The sequence below is a fragment of the Culex quinquefasciatus genome, chromosome 3, assembly GCF_015732765.1.
Source record: "Culex quinquefasciatus strain JHB chromosome 3, VPISU_Cqui_1.0_pri_paternal, whole genome shotgun sequence".
Classification (NCBI taxonomy): Eukaryota; Metazoa; Arthropoda; class Insecta; order Diptera; family Culicidae; genus Culex; species Culex quinquefasciatus.
The window spans coordinates 41015023-41037003 of NC_051863.1; the positions used below are offsets into that span (position 1 = coordinate 41015023).

At 38.9% G+C, this 21981-nt stretch overlaps 1 protein-coding gene and 2 non-coding genes across 13 annotated transcripts in view; 1 reads left to right on the forward strand and 2 right to left on the reverse strand.

The window, feature by feature from the left end:
- LOC6040300 (protein winged eye) overlaps positions 1–21981 on the forward strand; it is a 408769-nt gene that overhangs the window by 42722 nt on the left and 344066 nt on the right. The window lies entirely within an intron of this gene.
- Trnaf-gaa lies at positions 13252–13324 on the reverse strand. Its single transcript has one exon. It is a non-coding gene; the product is annotated as a tRNA-Phe (tRNA).
- Positions 14008–14080, reverse strand: Trnaf-gaa. Its single transcript has one exon. It is a non-coding gene; the product is annotated as a tRNA-Phe (tRNA).

Below are 21981 nucleotides of genomic sequence, written 5' to 3' on the forward strand. Positions count from 1 at the left end.
GGCGGCGCGGCGCTCTTTTATAACCTCGCTTGGCTGTGACGGCTCGACGTTTTCGAAGCGTGGCCGAGAGCAAAATTTGCTAAGTGCTAGATACTTGAATCTGATTAATGTGTTCGGGAAAGGTTGCGCTCAACCAATCAGCGACCGGGATTTTCCAGGTCTGAATTTTTATTTTTCATCTTAACTTTTGAGTACTTTAACAAAGTTTTATCAACTTTATGAGGTAGTCAACTTGTACTTTAAGACATCCCCTTTAGTTTGGTGGGTAGAACATAAAGATTGCTTGAATGGGGTGGAAGATATAAGCGTTTAAAAGACTACACAATTTCGTTACACTTTCGCTTCGCGAAATTTTGGATTGACACCCGTAAACAGTGCCCTTAGGACAAAGTTCTTTGTCAAAACAAGCGTTTTTAAATGTTTTATTAGGACAAATATACATCGTTGGAAAGGTAATGAGATAAGCTTTGAAACTATTAATAGATAAAATGTTGTTTCCAAACCAAAAACTGAAGTTTTCATCGAATAATTGGAGCATTTTTTTGACAAATCATATTTTTTTGTGTTTGTTAATCGAGTACTTTTTTTGCTAACCGATGCTAAACATGAAACTAAGATCACTTGAAGGATTGGATTATAATCTAACATTGCTGAAATTTCCAGCCTGCCAGTGGTCTCAAGTTATACGGCATGGACTCACAAAAAGAAACACACAACAGGAAATAATAAATATTTGACTTAAAATGAATTTATTACGCTTAACAAAAATTTGTTGGTGGAGAGGAGGAGGGGGGGGGGGTGAAAGAAAGAGGAGGGAGGGGTTGTGTCCTTAAAGTGGGGTGGGAGCTTATCCATAATTTAATAATATAAACTTGCAATATAATATATATGCAATTCTGTTTCACTTGCAAATGTATGAAAAGACTATTTATTATAAACAATCAACTATTGAAAAACATGAAAAGTCATAAAAATCGACGTATATCATTTCAATACCATACAATTACCTAAATTTGTATCAAAAAAAAAACATTTAAAAAGCAAAAAAATAATTTGGCCGCCTGTTTGTATGGAGATGGCCCATAGTGCGATGATTCATCCGACTGTCAAACACGAAAGAGCCAAGAGCTCAAAACTGGGTTTGATTAGATGTACGATTACATCAAATTTGATGTAACGTTACATCAAATTTGATGCTCCAGTTATGTGCATCTAATAAGACGTAATGTTGGGTTCTTTGTGACGTATTTTTATGTTTAGCAAGATGTAAAGCAAAATCAATGGGAATTTGATTTATTTACGTCAAAACAAACCGATATTTACATCAATATTACGTTTACACGATCAGATTTTACGTTGAATGAACGATTGCGTTAAATGTAAAATTCCAAATTTTTTAGTGTGAATGCTCTTGCTGACAATCACGAAATAATATAACAGATCTCACAAGCTCACAAGCTATAGTGATTTTAGAGTTGGTTTCATCAAATGATATTTTTTGTCAATCACTTATTTACACTACTGCACTACTGTTTTTGAGCATTCCAATAGACCATTAAACTGTTGGTTGATAGATTTTTGAAGGTAATTTTGAATTAGCTAGATTTTTTCATGCAAACATCGAACTCATCGTACCTTATTAAAATAGTGAAAATTATTTATACTCATCCTTTTCAACTATCTCGACCATGAAATTGAATACTAACTCTAAGTGCTCATGATGTTGTGCCATTTGTTATCGTCCACTGATCACATTTTCATGGACAAAAAACTACATTGATTCCACTAAATTAGTCACCGTCCGTTTCTTTTAGCTATGACGCTTTCCCAACCTACCTCTAGCTTCTTGGTTGCCAAACTTCCTGAGAGAAATTTCAATCAAATCCCTAGATTTCTTATGAGCACAAAAAAAGACAAAACTTTCGTCCAAAGTCGATAAACTTTTTGCTGCATAGTGAGGTTCATAGTGCCTGAGCCCCAAAGTGGAATCTTGGCCCCAAAGTTTGCGTGATTAATGGCTGTGTCCAAGATTATCTCGGGATTCTCGGGACGTCCCAAGTTGAGCGAGCTGCACCAGCCTGAACCTGGACCAGCTTCCAGGAAGTGACGTCACGCTAGAAGTGAAGATAAATGATGATTACGGTTTGGCGATCATAGACGGAGTCTGGAGACGCATTGCGAGTCTGTTGAAAATGGTTCAAGAATTTGCCGTGTTGTTTCTTTTAGTGCTCTACATTATTGATCTGTGTTAAGGCACGCATAAATGATGAGAAAAATCGCATTAAATAACAGTTTATCATCTGGGTTTCCTAAAACAGAGTTGAATTTTGCTTGATAAAACTATTGTCTAATCTTTTTAGAAGAAAAAAACGACAGAAGAACCCAACTCTACCACGAACAAAAAGTTATAAATTATCAAGCACATCCATTGTGAGCGAGCTCGCCCTTAATGATGATGATTATCAACTGTCGCGAAGCTGCTGCTGCGTTGAGCTGTCAAAATTTTGAGTGACAGCACGATAAACGGGTGTGTGCGCGCTCTCTATCGGCGGAAGTACTTATTACAGCAGTCCACGTGCGTGTGCGGTCGCGGCGTCCCGAAAACAGCTGTCTCACTTTCGTCAAACCGTGAAGTTCTGAACACGATGTTTCGCTTGGGAAGAGCGGAATGTAATGCGGACTGACAGGTTATGTGTGTTTAGAAGATGTTTCGCGAGCAATAGACAAAACAAATAAATATTAATTAGGGCTGTCAATGAGGGGCGGGGAGGCCCGAAAGTGACACCTGGGACGTTGTTGGGAGGGGAGTTTGTGGAGGCACTATTTTTAAGAAAGTACAGTAAGCAATTTTGTTGTTGAACTGTGGTGAATTCACGATTGCCATGGCACTTTCAAATTGACAGTTAAATTGTAGATCCATGGTTGTTTAAAGAAATTTACTTCTGACTTTTGTGGATCAAAACGTAGATGAAGTTTGAATGAAATTGCTACGGAATTCCCTTCCGAGAAATCAACTTAAAGCAAACAAAATGTTGATTCAGATTATGCTAATGAATGTAACAATGCTGCATCTGATTACCGCTGCATGTAAACCCCTTTACCATTCAGGAAAAGGAAACCTCTTGTCCGTTCAGCTACGTCCACGGATCAGTGCGCGCGCTTCAGTGATCGATTACAATCCGTTTGCCCTTTATTTTTCAGCCCGTGGCCCCCACCAACAAGATTGAATTATGCATCTCCTGCTTTATTTTGTGTATTGTTGAAACTCGGGGCTGGATTTGGGTACGTTCTCAGGTAAATCTTTAAACAACCAGCAGTGGGTTTTCCAAGCATTAAAAGCGCATCCAAGAAATGGTACATGCACAAGATAAGCGATCAGGGCTCCTCCCGCGACCACCCCACCTCTCAAAGCATGAAGATGTACCACACAAAGTCTAACATCTAGATAGTCCCGAGTTGATTGACCGCAGGCTACGACGACGACGAGGGATTGGTTATGCATCGCTGCAGGAACATAACCACCGTGGCGGGGTCCAACTGCCCTTCTCACCCTCTTTCATCGGTAAATATTGTAATATATTGTAAAAGGTATAGCAAGGAATACGAAATGAATGATTTGATGGGGACGTCGACGTACAAAAAAACTGCAAGTAAGAAACGTAATTCAATTCATCGAGTGGTCCCCTCGGGCGACGGATTGTCCGCTCGGACGTTTTGGAGTTCTGTACCGACCCATGGTTTAAGTTAGGCAGGGTGGGGAAGGGATTTGTTGACAACCGCGAAGGCGACGCACGTGCCCATGACATATTAGTAGATCAAACAGATCTTATTGAGTTCTTTTTGTTGAAAATCAGAGAAGAATCCATTGTCTGCAACTATTTGAAGACTCTTTTGGTAAACTGGTCCTTTTAAAATGTTTTGCTCGAATTATGCTGCAAGGAAAAAAAAAAGATAAATTCCATTCTCAAAGTAATACACCTTGCCCTTCTTGTGATGTCACAGCCCGGAATTCTGTATCTGTTTACCGTAACCGCAATTAAAACCGTCTAATAAGTGTGAGACCTCAACCCCCGCTTGCAAGCGAGAATTACTTTGAACACCCATTTACGTGGGTGGTACGCACGAGCCGTGTTTTTAAGAAGGGCGTAATGCCTAACCTCGTGTACTGAACCCATATGGGACGTCAGACCAAGTGGTTCCAAGCTGGAGGCGTCTCGGAAATTGGTGGAAAACTTGGCAAACAGACGGCGGCAGCACGTCACGATTGCAAAGAAGTTGCCCTTCATATATTTACCCTCTCGTAGTAATAATCATAATAATGAACCGATGTCGTCTTTGCTAAAACGATGAAGGTGGATGGGTGGGGGTTGTCCTTAAGACGGCCGTACCTAAAAGTCCCCTAGGAGTATTCTGGGGCCGAGAAGTGTCTACCGCTGTGTATCTATCTATGTGCTTTTAATAACGAAGGTATATCGTAAATAGTTTATGGTGATAATATGTGTGCCGCAGCACGTGAGTCAGTTTGTCCCCTCGCAAGTTATGAGACAAGAGGTGAGAACTTTGCTAAAGGAGTGGAACATCTTGCATGATTCGGTTTATCTTTCCATACGTAAGTCGTGCAGAAACTCTCTCAACATATCGTTGTGATCAAGCTATTTTGTCGCAAGTACATTTTGAACTTCACAGATCGACAAAATTCGATTTCAATCCTGAGACATGGGATGGTCACAAGTGCATGAAGTCCTGCAATGTTCTTTGTCATGCTGGTCATGTCTGCTACACAACACCCTGCAATGTTTTGTTTTTATTGATTCTCGTGACTCCGGTTACAAAACTCAACCAAGATTTGGGACAATGCGTATAACGATCAGCTCAACTGATCTTGATTGTTATTGTTTACTTTCCGTGTGCTTGGTTTTGTCTATTCGAGGTCAATGATTAAATTTCGCTTTTCTCGAAACGCAATAAGAAGGCTTTCTAGTCAGAAATTTACCAACACATTCAAAGAATGTTTACATGGCAGCTGGGAGTTTGTTTGCATCAGATTTGTTATCTCTTTCTAGCTTATGTTTTTTGTCATGCGATTTCTAGTTGGTTGTTTTCAAGAGGGAGCTGTGTCTTATCCCTCGCCTTGTCCAGACCTGGGTGCCGAATAGTGGTTCGCAAAACGGCCTCAATTTTGAACTGTCAAAATGGAACCAATTTACCGTTCGCCAAAAGAAGAGAGTATTGTAATCGATCATTAAAAAATGTTTTTTTTTCAAGATTTCAAAATTTGAGGCTTTTGAGGACCTGGAGTTGAATTCAAGAAATCTTTAAAATGTTGCAGGCGAGATCGTTTTTTTTTAAATAATTATTAATTGAAGTTGTTGATCCAGAAGCTGTCTTGATCTTAATTTGATTCCGTTTGAAAACCTACTGGTTTAGTGAAAATCTTCTCTGTTTGTTGGTTTAGCTTCGCTAGAATTTGCGATGTTTTTTCGCTCGACCAGGAGGAGCTGTGAGATTCCAAAATCAGCCTGGGAATTTATCTGGGACATCGCAGAATGACACTATCGGCGCAGTTCTTCGTCATCCGTAAAACAGAAAAACCTCTTATAACCGTTCCAAACTTGAGAACAAACACAATTTTCCAACAAAAAATATCAAAAACTAGCCAAAATAAAACACAAACAAGTCATGCTTGTGCTTGAACAGTATCCTACTTTGTAGATGTAAACAAAAAGGGATCATTCGAAAATCACGTTAGGCATTCGCTCTGTTCATCACCCAGGTCCAGACCAAAATCCATGATAAAGCTGTTTGACCAAAAACGTCAGACCAAGACTATCAGACTAAAGATTAAAAAATAAACAATCTTGTTTTTTAACACAGGTGCTCACAAAAAAAAATATTTTATTTCGTTTCTTTAACTGGTTTTAAGGTGCAAAATTCATTTTTCGCCAAAAAATTATTCAATGATTCGGTGTTCTATAACAACTATTTGAATATAGCAGTAATGAACCTTATCCGTGCTCTTTAACTTTTGGTCGCGTTTTTGGTGTTCACCTGAAAAATCTTGAAATTAGTTATGAGGATTTGAGATTCCTCTCCTTCCATCATTCCCTTGTTTGTTTTAACTGACCGCCCGATATGTAACATATTTCGCAGGGCCGTGACAGCTCGAGTGCTATCATTTCGATGCCAACATTTCAATTCAATTTCAATTCAATTCGGTTTTATTTGTGAATAATCAATTTACAATGAGTTCATTTAGGTACACAACAGAGTTTTGGTGTTCCTTTCAGCTGTGATTTACATCGTAATTCAATCGAAAAATTATTACTTATAACTATGGAATAGACAAGAGTAAGAAAAAGTTTTCAAAAAACTTACAGAAAGTGCAATGGGAAAAGGATAGATAGAGAGAAAGCTTAAAACTAGATCACAGACAAAAATAATATGTGCTTGATCATCAGCTCCCCGAGGGCCAGAAATTGCTCCGCCTTATTACGGCAGCTCCGAAACCGCGTCATCATCTCCCCCGCGAGAGCAAAGAACTCCGGCAGGGTGAAGAGATCTTCCCCGGTGACTCCTTGCTGGGCCGCATCGCCGCTACCGGCAGCGACCACGCTGGCAAACGACCGCCCCCATCCAGGAGGGATCGCTGGGTTGTCCGCTGGAACCGTACGCTGCCCAACTGCAGGAACGGCTGCGCTCGTAATTCGCTGAGGAGAGTGGGACGCTGCTGCTTTCTTCTTCCTCTTTCCTGCTCCTCGAGGTAAGCCTTGCGCGCGACGCATCCGCGGTAGTTACCGGTATGGTTGCCGTCACAGTTCGCGCACTTTACGCGCGGCTTAGTTTGTTCTGCGTTTTCCCCCAAGTCCGCCTTTCGTGGCAGTGCGCACGCCTCCGAGAGGTGTGACTCACCGCACTTCACGCAGCGGGGCCGGAGGTTGCAGTTCCGCGAGCCGTGGCCGAATTTCTGGCAACGGTGGCATTGCGCTACGTCTGTCGGGTTCTTGGTGTAAAACCGCCAGTTTACCCAAAAACCGTCCAGTGTCTTAGTCCGCCGCAGATCTTGGATCTTGACGGTGCCGCGGTCGAAGTACAACAGGTACAGGTGTGTGTACCTGTGACTGTTGTCTTTCGCGAGAGCACTTTTATCTCCCGTGGCTTTATTCCGGCGTTCGAGAGGTGTCGCTTCAGGTCGGCGATCGGACGGTCTTGGTAACCCTGCAAGACGACCTTAACAGGGGGCTTCTCTGGGTCGTATGTGTAGAAGTTGAAGTTGCTACGTTTCAGTTCTTCAAGCACCAGGTCGAAGTCTTTTCTGTTCAGTGTGATCACTTGCACTGCCGACTTACCGATTTTCAGACAATATCCGAGGCCTTCCAGCAACTCGTCAACATCGTCCGCTAACGTGTCCAAAACAAAAATTGGAGGTGGTCTACGTTCCGCTGGAGAGTTGTTCTTTTTTGACGTCGGCACTTTTTTCCGTGCACGACCATCATCGTCGTCGTCGTCGTCGGTAGTGCTGCTACCGTCAGAGTTGTTATTTTCTTCGTCGTCGCTCAGCATCTGGAACTCGTTCCTGATGGGGATGTTGGCGGATGTTGATGTGCTACTGGTCGTGGCACCGGAAGTACCGGAACGGGTTCGCACTGGTGATCTCGGAACATACCCGGGATGTAGTAACTTTTTGTCGATTCCATCTGCGCTCACGCTCCCCTGCGCGATGGCGGCTGACACGGCGTTGGTTTGTTTACCTTTTTGCACACGGCCGGTAGACGAACTTCGCGGGTTTTTCGAGGCCGCACTCGAACTGCCACGGCCACGGCCGGCCTTTGGCATGCTGCAGGAGCAAACTCGCGGCTAATCACGGTAAACTACGGCGAAAAAAATCGAAAAAACGATGGAGCACTGAGCACTTGACTGCTGCTTGCTCTCGTGCGTACACGGAGGTGTCCTTTTTGACGCCAACATTTCAAATAGCACAAACCTTGCGTTTTGGGAAAAACGCATTTGAATGTTGAGCATAATTTTTCAAATCTAATTTTAATATAAAAGCAAAAGAAGATGTTCAAACGATTACAAACAATGACAAGCGTTGCTTTTATTAATACTTGATCATCTATATTCAACAAAACATCATTTCCATCATTATATTTAAAAAAACAAACATAACTTCTTTTGAAATCACCTACACTGAAATAAAAAAAGTACCAAATTCCTAATTTCTAGGAATTTTGGCTCCTTTCCTTATTTAGTAATTGGGTTTTTTGGATTACGTAATAAGAATAATAAAGATTATCACCCTGCTTCCATTCGAGGGGAAGCTTTTTTTTCTTTTCGTTTGTAAATGTACATGTTGTCTTTTTCGTGATGCTTTTTTTCGTCACGAGGTTCATGCAGTCTTTTATTTGACATGTTGATAGGGCTATATAAGCAGGCACTGCAGATGCTAGAGATTTTGTTTATGTTGATTTATTTAAAATCACTATTAAACAGACTTTACTGAAGTAGCTTTTGTTCACTTTTGGTGGAGAGGTAGCTTATTAGAAATACTTTCAGAATATGCAACAACCCAGAAAGTATCCAAATTTACATGATGCCTTTTAAAATGTTGCCGTGGATTGTTTTGCATCAGGAAACTGTGACGAGGAGTACTTAGTTTTTGGGTTAAATTATTTAACTAGGCCTAGAAAGCCTTATAATGGTGACATCGAAGTCTGGAGTTTTTTTTTAAAAGGTCCAATAAACCAAATTTCCAGTTTTTTGGGTGTTTTTAGAACCGCCTTGAGTCAGGGGTATTAAAAAACACCCAACAAGCAAAAACTGAAAATTTGGTTTATTGGTCCTTTTCAAAAAAAAACTCCAGAAGTGATCGTACAATACAACGTCGTTTCTTGCAATCGATGTAAACAACAACAAATTTAATTAATTTCACAACTCGACATGTTTGTCAATACACTCAAACCCCGATGGTTTGACATCAACTGTTGTCAAACGAACGGGGTCGCTTTTTATTTTGACACCCCTTTTACACGGGGTTCACACACACTACCAAACATTTGTTTTGAAAGTGTGCGTGAGCGCCGTGTAAAATGTGACATGACTTTATCAAACCAACGCGTACAACGGGGTAAAAACTAGAAAGTGTCAAACGAAAAAGTGATCAAAGACCGGGGGTTGAGTGTAGACGTTTCAGTGAATTCTTTGTCAATAAACAAAATTGTAAATTTCGGTTCGGTTCGGTTCGAATCCCGGGGCGGACGCAAAAAATTCTAAGTGTAAATATAGGTATTCGGTGCCCTCTCCCCGTGCCCATACCTTCACACTTAGGAGACCCGGGAGGCGGAGTCTTGTCGCAAAAAGAACGATACACGCCTGTGGATCCGTTGACGAAACCGCAAGGTTTAAGAGGGCCACATTATAAGGTGTTACGTCGATTCCGTTTTTTTTTTCCGTAAATTTCGAGTATAAATGCTAAGAAATTATTTGAAGCAATCATACGCACTTATGGTTAAGATTATTCTTATTTGTTGGCAGGGAATTCACTAAAATTCAATTCTGTCGATTGCAGCGTATTCAGGTAGCCCAAATCTACCTCCACGAAATTGAAACGTTTACAGACATTAACTTCAAAAATGTCGAATTGTGTTATCTAGTGTAACAAGATGCTTTTTGAACCAAACTGTGTATGACGAGTGGAAACATTGCACGGAGTTTTATGATTTCACATATTTATGCATAAATCATGAAAATTTATAGATCGTATGGACTTTTGTATTTTTAGATCTCATTTGAAGAAAACAAAAATTATTGGTTCTTGCCAAATTGTCCCACAACGATGAGTCTGCGAGTGCCATATGGGACGGAATAATCCTGTAGTCGGTGTACTCGACAGTTAATGCCATACCCTCTTGTGATCCGTCGTGGCGAGAAGCTCCCATTAGCTTTGGAAAGAGCATAAAACATCAAAGTGTTTAGATTGGGAAATGATGGGAAGCCATGGCGAAAAGGGGCACTTTAATTTACTGCGATTAAATATAGTGAGAAGAACGAAACTATATTCTAGGCATGTCCCCTCCTCCCTTGACAACATATAAATACATAAAAATACAATGTTGTGCGTTAATTGTCGGAAGAGCGTAAATTAGAGCTTGTTGGCATTTCCATTAGCAAAACGACTACACAAAGCAAAGCCAGATTGAGTATTGGTCTGCTGGCGGAGAAGGCGAAAGAAATTCAATTTATCTTGATGTTTATTAATGACACAAACAAAAATTGCAAACGAAGGCACGAAACTATTCCCACTGTGACATAATTAAGCTTGACCAAATCACGGCAGGGCATTACTGGAAGTTAATGGAGTGAACAGTGATCAGACTGAGCATGACTTTTGTACTGGGGTTTGATTACTTTCGAAAACTGTCATCTGTGGTCGTTTTACTCGTTGACCTTCTTGTTAATAGAAATTTTGCTGTGTTAGTCAATATTTTAGTTGGAGCCTTATTATTCGAAATGGTATTTATTATTGGTAATAATTTCGTCAGACTGAGAACAACTTTAAGTTAGACATACCACGAATTGTAAATAAAATGCATATACGTGTATTAAATGCCGTTGATCTAGTTAATCTAGTTCTTGACTCTATTGAGTTTTGACATTGCATTTAAGGCTCTCACCAACAAGATAAGATCTAAAACTAGATTTAATAAACCTAGCTCATAAGTTAATAGTAGATCCGTAAGAATCTTGGCTAGAAAATGTTGATCCATGTCTGACAAATCTGATATTTTATGAAAAGATTGTAAGACTTTATCATTTCGAAAACACATAAAACGATAGTCATTCAATAAGTTAAGGAAAAACTTGTGTTTTTTCAATGTTTCTGTCCATTTCCTACACTTCACGCCCAACCAAACATCTCCAGATCCTCCGGGAGTTCCGTCCACGTCGTCGAAAAAAGATTCATCAAACGCTAAAACTCCCATGAGCAACTCCTCCTTCTCCTTTGCACCTCTCCAATTCCCACCACGTCGACGGCTGCCACTTCCCGTCAACTGTCAGAAGCAACTCCACCCAAGCCATTCCGTCGGAGACCCCGGGGGCGTACATTGCCGCGGCGATTTTTTGACCATCGCGCGCGGAGAGAGTGTGTGACATTTAAATTAAATTCCCGCCAACTCGACGGGAAAAACAGCCAAAGTTGGTCTTGCGTGAAAGCTGAACGTGTAGTTGGGTTTGCTTTCCCAGAGGAAGTGAGACTTCTTGAAGTTGGAACACACAATAAGCAGACGTTAGACTCTTTTTAAATCGGTTTTCAAGCATTAACAGACAATTTAAACCTTGATTAGTTATGGATATGACCACCAACGAAATTGTGGCGCTGTTTTGACATTTCTCAATTTGATGTAATGCTCAACAGATTGCGCTACTGTAATTTTGATCTAAAAATCATTTTCTTTCGTCTATTTGTCTGTGATTGATGGTCACGGAGTTGGAGGACCCTCCCGGAATGGTTCCAGATTTTCTTATTTTTTTCTCTCTCTCTGTACCTTGTCGTGTTGTGTGTCAATCGAGGGCGGTTTTCCGAGGCTTCTGCAGTAATCCAAATTGAAAGTGATGTCTGAGGGTAATTGAAAATTGATGGAGAAATTGGTCCGTGTGATGTGCTGAGGTTTTCCCCACTGCCACAAATGGAGCTAAGGATCTAGGGTAGGCACAGCCAAATTTGATCTACTTTGATTTATGTTGCTTAAGCTACGATTTCGCTAAAGTTGTGAGGTCCATGCTGGGACAGTTCATCCTACCAAAATATTAGAAAAAAAAGAAAGGAAAATTCGGCACCGTCATCCATCGCTTTGATGCCTCAAACACCAAAGAAGTTTCAATAAGAAAGTCACGAGAATGCATCAAAAGAACAAAAATAGAATTGTGGGGATGGAAAAAACTTGTTGCTCGCAGGAAAATGCCCCCCTCCACCACCCACAGCAACCAAAAGCATATTTTCTTCAGTTTTTCCTCACTTTCGAGTGAGTCATTCACCTCGGCTCTGTGTTCTGTGTTTATGGTAAAATAAACAAGGAAAAATTGAATGGGGAAATTTTTTGACTTTAACGAGAGCGTCGAACCATAAATAATTGGAGGCATTCCCCGGTGTCACTTTTACGCTGTCCCCTAAAGTGTGGTAAATTTTATTGCGATGGATCAGTACCGCATGTCTGTCGCAGTAAATCAGCATTCTATCGAGATGTTTGTCATATTATGCTGCGTGAAATATGAACGATGCTGCGGGTATTTTTTGGACTCAAAATAGTACTAATGCTTTCTTGATGACATCTGAGAGTTCATATATCAAATTTGTCAGCAGTTGAGAAGAAACCAGAGATGATTCTTTTTTAAATTTTGTAGAATTACTGGAAATAAGAGAAAAACAGAGCATACTCAAAAAGAGATTTCTTTGGTATGCCCAAAGAAGCCATTTTGCATCATTAGTTTGTCCATTTAATTTTCTATAGAAATTTGGCAGCTGTCCATACAAAAATGATTTATTGAAATTCAAAAGTCTGTATCTTTTGAAGGAATTTTTGATCGATTTGGTGTCTTCCGCAAAGTTGTAGGTATGGATAAGGACTACACTGAAACAAATGTAACACGGTGCAAAAAAAACACTATTTTTATTTTTTTATATTTTGAGATAAGTTTTAGGGGACATCGAATGCCAACTTATCAGAAATTTTCAGAATGTTCAAAAAATCTTTGACCAAGGTATGAATTTTTGAACAAATACTGATTAAAAAAATTGAAACATTGGTCGCAAAAATTTCTACTTTATTTTTCGATGTAAAATCGAATTTGCAATCAAAAATCACACACACTCGATTTTTTAAATATCAATTTTATAACTCAATCTAAGATTTTTTGCACATTCTGGAAATTTCTGAAAAATTGATCAAAAAAAATCTACAAAAGATACAGATTTTTAAATTTTCATACATCATTTTTGTATTGACAGCTGCCAAATTTATATGGCAAATTAATTGGACAAACTAATCATGCAAAATAACTTCTTTGGGCTTACCAAAGGTACCAAAAAAGTTGCAGCCTGATTAAAAATACAAAAAAAACGAATAACCGATATTTCAGAGAATTGCTCAAATGTTGTATGTAGTATAATGTTTAAAAATAATTAGTTCGAATGCTTTTAGGAAATAGTTTACTAATCAACGGTAACTATTTATTTGATCAAAAAAGCTCACTCATTGCCGAAACCCGGGATTGAACCGGGGACATTTAGATCTTCAGTCTAACGCTCTCCCAACTAAGCTATTTCGGCTGATGAAATTTTAAGTAAATTATTACTACGCTGAGATTTTTTCCGTTTCTAACAATAAGACATCATCTAAATATTTTTCAAAAGACTTCCCTTTTCATCATCGGCAAAATTTATGACCAGCCAATCCGCACTTGCTTCCGTCAGATTACTACCGCCCAACTTTCCCCTCGCGGAACAAAAGAAAAGAAAATACCGGCATTAAAAGGGTGTAAAAAATGAGCACCTTTTGTCTCAATTTCTGCACGTACCAAAGCCATTAATTTTGAAATGAAAAATTCGCTTTGGCCACCTCCTCCCTGACAGAATTGTACGTCTCTTTCCACCGTGTGCTTCTGCTGAAATCCATACCCCAGTGTGTGTGTGTGTGTGTGTGTTTATGTGAGTGTCGCTCACATGGCTTGTAGTGCAAACAACCCTTTCGGGAATAAATTTCTTATTTTCACGGCACTCAACCGCCAGAAATGGTAACCGGCAGCAGCAGCGATGGAAGTGCTTAATCAAACTCGTAAATTTGTACCACCATGCGATAAATTTGCAGCCCTTGCCACATAATCCACAGCGTGGAACAATACGGTCCCTTAATGACCATCGTCACGAACAACGTGACAAAATTGCGCCATTTTTCTCTTTTCATGTGATGTTGTTGAATAGCTAGTAGTAAAAAAAAAAGGATATCTCCCGTGTGCCGAAACCCGGGATTGAACCGGGGACATTTAGATCTTCAGTCTAACGCTCTCCCAACTGAGCTATTTCGGCTGGTTGGAAGCGGAAGGCAGCTGAAGGCGAGCGATCGTGTTACGTTTGGAGAAAGTTTGTCCAGACTAGGCAAAGCTGATAAAGAGAGTACGATAACGGGTAGTAAAGTGGAACGATGAAGACCTTTGAGCTGGGTTATGGAAATATCACACTGATTTCTGTAAGCTTTGGGGCTACCTGATGTTTGCGTATGAGTTTGAACAGTTTCGAGCGAACCCGTTAGAGCACAACTTGTACCGTATCTCGATCTAAAAAATCATCAAAAATCAATTTTTCAACCAATTTTGGATCTTTGAAAAGCATTGGAAAGAAGAACTTTTAAAATATTAGAGAATTTCGGGGTTGGAAGTTAGACTTGTTTTGTGTGACTTTGCCAATGTTTAAAAAAATATAATTTTTTAAGGGGTCAAGTTTGGCTGTGTTTTTACGAACATTTCCTTTATTTTAAGTAAAAATAAGTAAGCAGTTATTTTGTGTCTCAGACTTTGCCTCTACGCAATTTTATCAAAATTTAAAAGCTAATGGTGACATTATAAAGCAGAAACGTGCCAAACACACAAAAGAAATATTAAACGTGTGAAACCATGAAAAAATTAGAAAGTCAAAACATAATAATAGGAGGTGATAGAATAGGCCAAATACTACCAAAAACAAAGATAAACTGAACAAGATAAGTGCAAATTAAAATACAAAAAATAAAACATGCAAACATCAAACAAGGGAAGTAGAACAAACATCAACAAATAGAACAAATGTTACTCTAAAAATTTCGAAAAAAAATTGGTCAGTAGATGGTTAATCAGCACAGTCTAAAATCACGGACAAAAAATTGTTTTTCCTGTTTTGAAATTTTCTTGTTTTTATCATCAAATTTGAGTTCTTTGACCCCATTTTAGTTAAATATGAATGATTAATTGCCAAATACAGTTCAGACTCGAATATCCGAAGCCTCGACTCGATTATTCGAAGTTTGGATTATCCGATGTTCGATTATCCGAAGGTTTGTAAAGGACTTCGAATAATCGAATCATGAACAAAAAAAATTGTTTGGTATTTTTTTTTGTTCTTTAAACATTAAAATTGAGTTCTGCGACCCCATTTCAGTCAAATTTGACTGGTTGGTTGCCTATAAAATTGAAAAATGCGTTTTTTCCAAGGTATTTTCAATATTTCATCACCTCCATTTTGGCCGCCATCTTGGATTTAAAAATTGTAAATCACTTTAAAGCAGTTTAGGGGTCATAATCTTAACAATCAATAATAGGACTACGAAAACAAAACATTTTTCTGTGATTCGATTATCCCAAGTGAAATTTCGCCTAGGCCTTCGGATAATCGAGTCTGGACTGTACCCCTTATTTTTTTTTGTTTTAAGGGTGCACAGCAACGAAGAAAGTTGTTGCCTTCTTATTCCAAAATAGTCAAACTTACGGACCCAATCCTGCAATAACGGGAATGTAAAATTAATCAAACATTGATGTAAATTACTTTGTGGACAGTACTTTAGGGGATGATTAAAAAAATATGTCGATGGTACTACAGGTACTAAAATGTCTGTAACAAAAATCTCGGTGCAAAAGCTCTGGTTGATGTGCACTGTTTTAATTTCATTGAAAACTTATAAGACCAATGCAAATTTTATTCAAAGTATTTGTATACTCTGCCTTAATTTTTTTTCAGAATATTAGAGGTGTAAAAGAAATATTACAAATTAATTGAGCAAACTTGTAAAGTATTCTGAATACATTTCACTATCAGTATTTATTAATTTTCAATATCATGGAACACTTTTCAGCTTTTAAAATAATTTTAATGTTGAACCATGCATAGTTTAAGACATCTTGTAAAGATTTTTACTTATTGTTGACGAAGATACGGGATAGCAATCCAAAATTTCGTGGGGCGAGATGAGTATCTAAGGATCATAGTCATGCTGTTTATACTCTGGGTGCTGAATAGTGGTTCGCAAAACGGCTTCAATTTTGAACAGTCAAAATGGAACCAATTTACCGTTCGTCAAATGTAGAGAGTATTGTAATCGATCATTAAAAGAATGTTTTTTTCAAGAATGAAAATTTGTGGCTTTTGAGACCCTGGAGTTGAATTCAAGAAATCTTAAAAAAGTTGAAGGCTAGACCGTAGTTTTTTTTTTTAAATTATGGATTGAAGTTGTTGATCTAGAACAGGGGGGCGACATCTATATCTCACTACAGGCAGCTCGCCCGTAGCCAACACAAGCTGTCAACTTCGGCACCAGAACAAAAGGGAAATGTCAACTTCGGCTCCAGCACAAAAGAACAGCTGTTCGTTACGGAACCAAAACATAGCAACTGCGCACTGTAAAAAAACAAAAACTGCAGGCATAAAATGGAAATAAAGTAATTATTGTTTTTATGTAAAATTTTACTGCAATGTACCTTTAAAAGTTAGTGTATGTTTGTGAGGTGATTTTTAACAAATTATTTGCAAAATAAACTACTAAAGTAGGGATTATTAAGCACACATCAGGCCGATGACCTCATTTAAAGTTGTACTTTTATCACATGAAACGTTTAACTTAACTACTGTGTAAACTGTGACTTTTACTACAGTGATTCTTATAACAAAAATTGAATTATTAATAAAAGAAATATTTTTGTTTTCACTGTGCGCAGTTTGCACGTGTTATCAATCTCAATCACCCAATATGGCGGCCTTTAGCATCCCCCTGATTTAGAAGCTGTCTTGATCTTAATTTGACTCCGTTTGAAAACTTACTGGTTTAGTGAAAATCTTCTCTGTTTGTTTGATCAGCTTCGCTAAAATTAGCGATGTTTTTTCGCTGGACCAGGAAGAGCTGTGGGATTCCAAAATCAGCCTGGGAATTTATCTAGGACATCGCAGAATGACACTCTCGGCGCAGTTCTTCGTCATTCGTAAAACAGAAAAACCACTTATAACCGTTCCAAACTTGATAACACACACAATTTTCCAACAAAAATATCAAAAACTAGCCAAAATGAAACACAAACAAGTCATGCTTCCTACTTTGTAGATGTAAACAAAAAGGGATCATTCGAAAATCACGTTACGCATTCGCTCTGTTCATCACCCTGGTTATACTTGTGGCATCAACACTGCACCTATTTTCAATAAGGCTTGACATTTTTAATTTCATTTGATGTGAAATTTGCAATACACATTGCCATCAAAGTCGTTCTAGGATTTAAAATTAAATTTCTTAGCTGTAACTTTTTTTTTCAAAACTATTTTTGAATAAGAAAAAACTACAGAAATTTTAAATTACAGAAGTGAGTTGCGTTGGAGAATTTGAACGGTGCGCGTCGCGGTCATCACGCAGGATTTTCGTTGCCGTTTCCGTCTTTGTTGTCCCCCCGATTGTGTGTATTTCGATCCGGGCGGTTTCGGGATGTTTGACAGTTGAGTTGGAGAATTTGAACGGTGTGCGTCGCGGTCCTCGCGCAGGATTTTCGTTGCCGTTTCCGTCTTTGTTGTCCCCCCGATTGTGCGTGTATTTCGATCCGGGCGGTTTCGCGTTTTCGCATTTTAGTTGGTTTTATCTTTCCACAGCCGGCTGTCTAAGATTAAATCATTTATGCTAAACTACCAAATAACCGGGAATAGTCTCATCCGCATACTCCGACTGTTTGCCTTGAGAATGCATAATACATCACACCATTAAACAAAATTTATTGATTATTGGGTCGCATCATCATCCTCTATGTTGAATCCTGGTCATTACCCTTACCCACTAACAAAATCCCAAGTAGAAGTAGTTTTCCGGCACACGCGGGGGTGTGGATATCGTATAGAACCCACCCTTGGTAGCAGCCTGTGCTAACTAACATTCCCGTCCCATTCCCTCGAGATCTACAAACTGACATGGCGGGCGCCGTTGGTGGCCAACGACTGTTTCCTATTCGCACCGGCTCTAGTTTTGATGATCGTGATGTTTTATCTTTTCAGCGCATTCATGCATGCTGTTGATAAGGGAAACATCATTTGATCGTTGAAGCGTGTGACCGGTTGTGCTGATGGGATATTATGGTCCTGTTCAGCAACGGAGAAGGACAACCATGGGTGGTCTCTCATGCTCATGCTCATGCTCAGAAATTTTAAATTACAGAAGCCTAAGTTTGCTTTGAACAATGTTTCAAAACCATTATCTTCCTTGTTACCAGTTATGGAAATGTTGTTATTTTACCAGCTGCATATTCTTTTTTTCTAAAATGGCGAGCACTCTAAAATTTATTGTCCAAAATTCCACGGTACTAGCAGAGCTACAGATTGAAACGCTTTTAAAATACTAATTTATTCATTTATGTTTCTGAAGCATCAACAGCTTTTCATCTTTTTTAGAGTTAATTTTAAGAATTTTGATGAATTGTAAAATTATATCAAATATTGCTTTGGTTACCGATCAAGCTTTTGTGTGTTTTAAACATGATCAGTTTATTGTAATTAAAGCTTATAATCATTTAGAAAAAAATAGTTTTAAGACTTTTAATTAATTAAATAATAGATTGAACAGACTACTATTAAATGATTAGCAGATTATTTCAAAGCAATTGAGATCTGTTGAAAACTGTTGAGTTTTTTCATTTTTTCTATTAAGGAATGTTTTTTGTACTATTTGGATGTGAAAACCAAATTCTTTGGTGGTGGGGTTTTGTATTCCATTTAATATAATTAAGAAACGGTTTATCAAAAACAAAAAACTTTTGCTAACTTTTGATGTTAGAAAATTTAGCAAAAATGAACCAAAAAAATAATAGATTTTGTAGGGTTTCATTTCAAAAATAAATACAAACCTTTTCCCATGACAAAATAAAACTTTCGACGAAATGTTGGCAAAATTAAACTTTCGACGAAATGTTTATTCGGCGAAACAACTTTCGGCAAAATGTACCAGATTCCTTTAAAAGGTCGTGCAGATGTCAATCTTAAACATTTTTTAAGTGAATAATACGTAATTTGACCAAAAAACGACCGAAAAACGGCTCTGTTTGCAGATGTCTGACTTATTGTAAAAAAAGTGTTTTTGAGCATTTAACAAAATCTGAATTTTAATGCCAAATTTCATTTTACCGTTATAGTATTTTTTGGAAACTTATCTTTCTAAGACTGGTTGCTTTTTCGCATTTTTTAACACTCATGACGTTCAAGTCAGTTTTGTTTTCAAAAATTAAAATAGATTATTTTATATAGGATACTGAAAGTCAGACAAATATTGCATCGAATTGCGAGAAACAAGCTTTGCTCCATCTCTAACGACAGCTGTCATTAGCGCGAAGAAATCAAAGATCTGCGCGACACAATAATCACCTTCCATTAAACTTAATTGTAAACACTTCCTAATCGATAAATAAAACCGCCCGTCGTCCCCTGCATTGCGCGTCCCAGCAATGTTATGGACACTTCCCAATGGACACAGCAGCAGTTGGCCATCAAAATGTACATCAACGAAAGGATCGTCGGCGCGACCACTCCGAGTCCTATTTGCAATGACCAATCTCATCAATATGATACAGTTGGCGCAGAACGGCGGAGACGGGGAACGGTTCCAATCTCATCAGCTGCAGGATCCCTGTCCCCTCCCCCCTCCCCTCCTTTTTCTCTGTCCAGCTTCAGTGGGAAAAAGCGCAACCCAGAATCGATCGGAATGGAAATGGAACATTTATTGTGATTGGCCAGAGGTTGGCCGAAATTCTGCAGCTTCCGAAAGTTTGGTAGAGAGGAGGTACCCTTTTTTGGACTATTCATGAAAACTTTTAGTCAATCTAATCGATAGGCCCATAATAGATACATAGGTCCAAGAATAGGTACAACACCCACCCCAAAATGCCCCATGATGGTCCCCGGTGGCGATTGATGGTAATGTTACGAAATTAAACATCGATAAACAACGCTCTTCTTCGTCCATGGACACGGTCATCATGGAAACTGACTGTACCGTTCCCAGATAGGTCGCCGCCGTGTCGTCATCGCAACCGGGAGAGTGTGTGGCACCGGGTGGAAAAAATGGACCCAACAACCACTTCTCAACCTGCACAAAAGTCGCTTGCCCGGATCCGGGTGAGTAAATCTGTATAATTAGGATAATTTTTCATCCTAATCAACGGCACCCTTCGTAACGAGGACATAGCCGGGACCGGGGAAACACGTTGCACGTCACGTGGACCGTGTTTCTGGGGGGAGGAGAGTAACATATGCTGGGGGAGCTCTTGACCGTAAAAGTACATCATGTTGGGTTGCATCCGGTGAAAAGGTTGGGTTTTTTTTTTGACGGTTTAGAGCAGGCCTGCCAAACGTCCGGCCCGTGAGGCCATTTTATTCGGCCCGCGATGACATTTTGAAAATAGTTCTATAACTGGCCCTAAAGGCTGTTAATGAAATACTCAATAAATAAATTGTAAATAAATTTGTATTTTTTTAATTATTTTATTTCAAATTAAAAAAATCTTTATGTTTGAATTTTAAAATTTTTATCATTTCTATATTAATATTTTCATGATCAATTATTTTTAAGTTGAAAAATGTGCAAAAAGACTGAAAGACACTAAATTTAAATTTCTTAAAGTTTTTTTTCTGTTTTTACTTCTAAATCATTTAATGTATTTATTTTTTCATAAGCATAAATTATGTTTTTTTTTCCGAACAACTTTTCAATAATAAAGTTTTGCTGGCAAAAAAGCTTTAAAAAATCAAATTAATCATGTCGAAAATAAAGATCTTTGCTATTTTTTTTTTAATACAAAAAAAATCAAAATACGTCAAGAAATCCGATAGAATTTTTTTTCATAAATTTTAATAATTAATAATAAGAAAATTTAACAATGACGAATAAAAAACTACTAGAAATATATTTATCTACACTGTTTTAAATATCGTGCCTTAAATATTATTTTAAAATGTTTTGTAAAATATTTGAATTCAGATGCACAACAATGCAACAATTGTTTTTTTCGCAAAGAAGAGCCAAATTTCGATTCAATAAATTTTATTTTGTTTCGTTGATTGCAAAATTGCAACGAAGAAATTAGATTTTGACGAAGAACTTCGTCTTAGGGCTCTATACAGGGTAGCAATCCAAAATTTCGCGAAGCGAAATGAAACCGAAAAATGAAACACCTTCCCCAAGCAGAGGGGAAAATCACAGAAGCAGCGCGGCCGACGGTTTTGATATAAATATAAACGCCACCCCCTCCATAGCATTAGTTTAGTCGGTGGTCTACCACCGAAGCGAGAGGAGCTCAGCTCCTCTCGCAAGCGCCACTAGGTGGCGTCTTCAGGAACTAGCCTTCCCGCTTCCCTACAAAACCATGGGAAATCGGAAGGCTGGCTTCAGTCGGTGGTCTACCACCGAAGCGAGAGGAGCTCAGCTCCTCTCGCAAGCGCTTGGCAGTAGTGGCCACCACCTGGAGGCCCCGGGGATGTTCCGATAAGGGAACATTTGCGGAACCATAAGAGTTGGGGCAATATGGGTATCAAACTTAAGGGATTTTGATACTGGACATGAAATATGACATTTTGGCAGTAGTGGCCACCACCTGGAGTGGCCGGAGGCCCCGGGGGTGTTCCGATAGGGGGACATTTGCGGAACCATAAGAGTTGGGGGAATATGGGTATCAAACTTTAGGGATTTTGATACTGGACATGAAATTTGACATTTTGGCAGTAATGGCCGCAACCTAGAGTGGCCGGAGGCCCCGGGGATGTTCCGATAAGGGGACATTTGCGGAACCATAAGAGTTGGGGCAATATAGGTATCAAACAAAAGAGATTTTGATACTGGACATGAAATTTGACATTTTGGTAGTAGTGGTCACCACCTGGAGTGGCCGGAGGCCCCGGGAATGTTCCGATAAGGGGACATTTGGGGAACCATAAGAGTTAGGGCA